We start from the raw sequence: 6,000 nt of genomic DNA on the forward strand, positions 1-6,000 counted from the left end.
TGACATCTCCCATGATTAAATCAGTGGGAGTACCAATGCACTATAGCATTACAGACAGAGCGATGGAGTGGAAGGATACATGTATGTTTTAGCGTGACTGAAGATATGTCTTGTTTATTGCTTTTTTAATATACCTTTCAGTGTAATCTCTTCCAAAAGATAATAGTTTTCCATAGGTTTATAGAGTGTTTACCTACATTGCTGATTTGTCATGGTAGTTAATGGTAGTTGATATGCACAGATCTAATACCTAAAAGAAATATTAAGATAAAAATGTAGGTAAAATGTCCCCCTGAATCAACATAAAGCTGAAAGTCTGACAGGTTTTTTTGGGTTCATGTGTGAAATGCAAAAACTAATTAAATAAAAGCCAGTCCTGCTAAATAAGTGCATGGTAACATAAAAATGATAAATGATGAGAAAGCATGATAATGAGTGTGGGCACATTGAGATTTTTCCACCTTATCCCGTATTTGGCTTGAAGCAAAAAACCAGCTGTAACCGGTTGAAACCAGCCTTGGCATGGTTTCAACTGAGCAAAAATCAAGAGATTTCCACAATAAAACCTTGATAATACTAGTTTAAAACCTGGTATCACAGCTAAACTTAACTAAATTGATATCAGAACTTTTTGGGCAAATAACATTTAAATGCAGAATTTTTTATTACTAGATGGAAAAAAGACATTACAGACCACAAATGTTTCAACTGAACACCAAGAAATTCTGTCTGTATATTAAGTCATATCGATATGTGAAAAAAATAAATCTGCATCGTATAGCATTTCAAAGACCACGTGCAAGCTGAAAGATGCGCATTTCCAAAATATACCATGCTTAACACTTGTGTTTAAATTAAAAATCCACATGTTTCCGCTGTATTATACATGTATTTATGAATAAATTTATTCTGTAAAATTAATGAATAATGTTGAAGAGTAAACATCCTAATATATTTAAGCCTCCAAATGCCTCTTGCAAAAATGCATTGGATACTACATGCAAACAGATCATTCTTGCCAAGTTATCCTTTTATTGACACTTCTCTTTTGACAAAAAAAAAGCTTCATGTCACAGAACACCCTGCAAGGTTATGATTTGTTTATATTCTACCAAAACTCTATAACCAAAAAATCTAAATAACATAGCAATCAATCCAAGTTCATTATTTAAGCATTTACACATAGAACATATACATTCAACAGTTACAAGCATTTTTATCATGTGACTTAATAAACCCCTGACAAGTAATGCTAAGGACTAAAGATGTCCACATGCAAATGGTGGCCATTGGCCAACAGCTGCTCAGCACCCACTTGCATGTCAGAACAAGGACGCATGAACCTGAACAGAGAGATACCACTGCTAGCAACACAAGCTTTACTTTTCTCTACTTAAAGAACATCTGTAAATCTGCTAGATATCTAGGAAGAAATTCATCTTAATATGTTATAATTTAATATTCATTTCTATTAAAAAAAAAAAACTTCCAAAATCTCTTCAGAGGTTTTTAGGAAATTCTGATAATATGTGTTTAGTAAGAGGTTAACTAGTCCAAACAAAGTACGTTTAAAAAAAACAAAAAACAGAGCAAGTGTGGGCGGTGCTTTTAAAGGCTGCTTCCTCCTCTACAGGGAAAAAGGGGGATGTGCAATCAATTACAGGCGCGTCATGTGAGCGCTGCAACTGAGAGGTGTGGGGGAGGTGTAAGTAGGAACAGGGCTGTACCATCTTCTACAGAGATAAAAACCAAACCTGACCAGGTTCATTTTTAAATTGATTCATGTGAGGGCACTCTCAAAAACAATCAAACATAACTATAAACAAATAAATATAATTCTTCAAACTGAAATTCTCCCATCAAGTGTGGGTTATTTATGGCTCTGCAGTTCCTGTAGCTCTGCTTTTCACTCAGCACTCCCCTGTCTACTTGCCATCACATAAGTTCAGTTAAATTAATTTTTTTTAAAAAAAACTTACTTTTTCTAGTTTATAACCCTACCAGATGACAATAAGAGCACAGCTCTTGTTTTTCCACTCACATTAGGCCACACCCACATTCTAGGGCTGTGTGCTTCATGGAAAATTACTGGACTGTACCACTGTTGACCAGAAGGGGGTTTAGCTACACAATGTGAGGAATTCAGTTACCTCCATGGCTCATTTTTTCTTCTCAGTCACGTTCATGCCTCCATTTAATGTTGGTGGAGTTCCTGTATCAGTATTTTTTATAAAAGGCACAGATTGCCATAAATCTTTCAAAATGGACAACATTTTGATGGACAACACAGTTTACACACACACACAAACATATATGTGTGTATATATATATATATATATATATATATATATATATATATATATATATATATATATATATATACACACACACACACATATATAGTGTATGCTTGTGTATGTCTAGCCTTCCTTGCCAACTCTCCATACTGTCACCTTTGGAATGTGTTGATTAAGCTTAAAACCCTTTTAGTACCAACAAAATACTCGCTATGCCAACTTGTTAAAAACACCAAAGTGAGGCACAACTACATTTAAGCTGATTCTATATTTTCAGTTGCTAAATGGTGATGTTATGAAGTTGTGTGTTAAAGGTATAGCATTCATTTAATGGCAAAGAGATTTCTTTTCTTTTTTTTAAAGAAATGACTGAAATTACATCATTGTCAATATGATTATGTATGCAATCTGCAACTGTATTTATTAATCAGGTTGTCGCAATTTAGACAAGAAAAACAACGCATTTGATGCCTTGAAGAAGATTTGCATGTACAATTTGAGTAATGGGGGGGGGGTTAGGGTTGGGGGGGGGGGGGGGGGGGGGGGTTTGAAAAAAAAAAAGTGAAATAAAAACATCTTTCCATGTTAAAATGTAATTTTTTAAAATCTGGACTTAAATACATAAAACTTAAATATCGGAATTGTAAATCGCGAACTTTTTGGACTCAGATGCTAACATTACCAGTTTTAAAAGAGTCACTTTCTAAAATCAAGTACAAAATCAGAAGTAGCTAGCGAATTTCAGCGATGGCGATCAAATTATGATTCACCATGCTGTACGTGGCTGCTAACACAAGATCAGACTATGCTAAACTAACTTTAATCAAAGGTTTATATTTAAAAAATGTAACGATGCGCAGCAGCTTGTGACTGAAATTGTTTTCAGAAGATTTGGCGGATGATCCGAAATCAAAACATCATGAAACACAAAATCTTTCAAACCTCCAGAATAGCAACCCACACTGCATTATTCATAAAAAAAAAAAACAAAAAAAAAAACCAGCTTGTAAAACTATTATTAATAATACGTAATTCAATTCCATTCAACTTTATTTATGTAGCGTCAAATTATGGTAATGCCATGTTAAGATGCTTTACACACAGGGGAAAAAAAAGAAAACATAATGAAAGCCAATTCATCATAGCCTATATTAGGAAACCAACTGATTGAGTTTGAAGCTCCAACATAACAGAATAAAAGAAAAAATATTTAAGCATCGTTGCAATTTCCTTTAGCTATCCGTGCAATTCTTTCTGCATGCTGCAACCACAACTTGGTTAACTCACTGCGTCAAGTTAGCATATATATATAAATTTACAGTATCATTCAAAACCATCACTGCATGTCTCAATCTTGAGTACATAATAATAATAATAATAATAATAATAATAATAATAATAAAGTCTAGCTTTCTATCTGCATTCAAGAGAGCAAGAGGGGAAAAAAGCTAACCTAGCATGCTACATGCAGTACCTCAACTCACCGCTTGTCTGCGTTCGCCGACGATGTTCCCGCTTTTTCGATCCCCCTTTTTCTTCTCTTTCTTCCTCCGTCTGCTTCAGATTCTCTCTCCTCCAGCTGCTGCCACACTGCCCGGTTCTTTTCAAACACAGCTTTATGTTGCGTCTGGGATGAGGGAGCTGCAGCAGCCCACCGGCTTTAGCATGCAGCGGGATGACCAAGTTGTGCCACAACTGTGTGTGTTGCTGTGTTGGACTAAAACCCGACGGTTGACTCGCTGATAGGCTCCGCCTCTTTTCGACCGCTTAAAAAAAAAAAAAAAAAAAAAAAAAAAAAAAAAAGCTCCAACGGCTATGGTGACGTCAGCCGTCCGTCGCGGTTGGGGGGGTTGTTGGTTAGGTGACGCCAAGTCGTCGCTGCGTTGATCGCCAGTCGCGAATTTTACTTTTTCTTTAGTTTTTTTTTTTCCGCTATTTTTTTCAGGCTCCCCTTGTGGTGGCGTTGTTGGGGGTCCGTACACCAAGCCGGCAGTGTGCGTGTGAGCGGCTCCTGGACGCGGCAATTCGGTTTGTATGGATGGTCTGGCAGCAGCACCTGAGCTTGGAGGCAGCCGCGCTGCAGTATGGTGGAAGCAGCCACGCAGAGCCCAGCTGCAAGTACAGACAACAGTAGAGCTGCACATTAGCATGGAAAGGGAGGGGTGGTGCGTGTGATTTGGCCACGACAGACTAAAACCCGGGCTGAAGTGGGAGGGATTATATCGAGGAGGAGGAGTCAGAAAAACAACAGCCTTAGAATGTATCTGTAGTTTGTTATTAAAGAGTTATAGGTTATGCCTTGTTGTTATGATAGAAGTTTGAGTTGTCCCATCTGTGGTCACATACTCAACATTTGAGTTTTAAGAAGGCTGCATTTGTTTAACACAAACTTTGTTTTTCAGAGTCAAGGGACAGATGACTTAAGGACACATAAAACTCACAGAGGGGGATTAGTAAATCAGCAAATGTAGTAAACTGCAAAGATTATTCATTAAAGCACAGGATATAGGTTAATACCATGTGATCACGCTCTGATTTTAATTATTGTTCCAGCAAAACAAGAGGACAAGAATAAGTTTTTATTAACTTTAACGTTCTGATTCATCTTGGTAATGAATAGCAGGTTTTTTGTTGTTTTTATGCCTTACTTTTAACTTTCCTCTGACATTATCAGAGGTCAGCCATTTTGTTGACTCACTTCTACATGAAGAACTTGTAGTTCCACAGAAAGCCACTAGAGGGCAAGCGCCGGTGATATTCTGCACGTTAATGTGTTTGTCCTTGTCCACAAGAAGCTGTACTGTACCGTAGTCTGTGTCATGGCTAGTCTCCTCTCAAATTCATACAAGGGTATTCATGTGTTCAGATAGGAGCTTGAAGCTGCGCTCTCCTCCTTGCCTGCTTGGTGCATTTCTCCTCTCACAGCCATGCACATCAGACCAGCCATGCTCTGCAGTGCTGGTCTAATGGAAAGCAGTGGCTTCTGTCACCAGCATGCATGAACAAATCCAGCTAGGCAGCACTGTAACGTAGTGCTTCTGCAGTGCAGCATGAAGAATGGATTGCACTGAATAGCATTTTCACTTTTCGATGCAACAGAGCTCTGATGTTGAGGCAATAAACCCCTGTGGATCACAAGATTTGTCAAACGCTTGAAAATTAAAGTCGCTAATTAGCATCCAGAAGGTTGGAGAGCTCAACTGCACAGTCTATTTTAGTTCCAATAAATCAATATGACTGAAGAAATTGTGTGCAAAAGAAATGTAATGGGACAACAGTGTGATTGATATGCAATTCACAGGATATGCTAAGTTTTCCTAAACGCAGAGCGTTTGCAGTCAGGAGGACTGCAAAAGGCAAACTTAGCTGCTCTGTCATGAAGTTGAGTAATGAAAAAGCAGCAACACGCAAGCGTCACTTCGAAGGATACCACATGTGGAATTCAGAAAATGAACCGTTGACAAGGTTTTGTCCTTGTAAACACGATTAACAAACAATCACTTGACGACAGCAGAATTTTGGGAGCACTAATGCATATTTTCTTATTATAATTTGGCATGAAATATAGCTACATTTCATTTAGTCAAAAGTAAGTATGATTTGGAGTTTATGTACATAAAAATTGACTCTTCATTGTTGTGGATGTCTCGTATCAATGAAGCATCCTGACAAACGTTGATCCACGATAAGTAGCAGTTTGTCT

General features: G+C 37.5%; 1 protein-coding gene across 2 annotated transcripts in view; it reads right to left on the reverse strand.

The window, feature by feature from the left end:
* atf7ip (activating transcription factor 7 interacting protein) overlaps positions 1-4,117 on the reverse strand; it is a 29,539-nt gene extending 25,422 nt beyond the window's left edge. The window contains exon 1 of one of the 2 annotated variants that reach the window (XM_079238153.1): positions 3,782-4,117. The gene's annotated coding sequence lies outside the window, so the exon portion shown is untranslated. Of the gene's footprint in view, positions 1-3,771 lie in introns of both variants that reach the window. The other variant, XM_079238154.1, reaches the window with a different exon arrangement.
* Between the last annotated feature and the right edge of the window lie 1,883 nt (positions 4,118-6,000).

This window comes from Telmatherina bonti (assembly GCF_933228915.1).
Source record: "Telmatherina bonti genome assembly, chromosome: 3".
Classification (NCBI taxonomy): Eukaryota; Metazoa; Chordata; class Actinopteri; order Atheriniformes; family Telmatherinidae; genus Telmatherina; species Telmatherina bonti.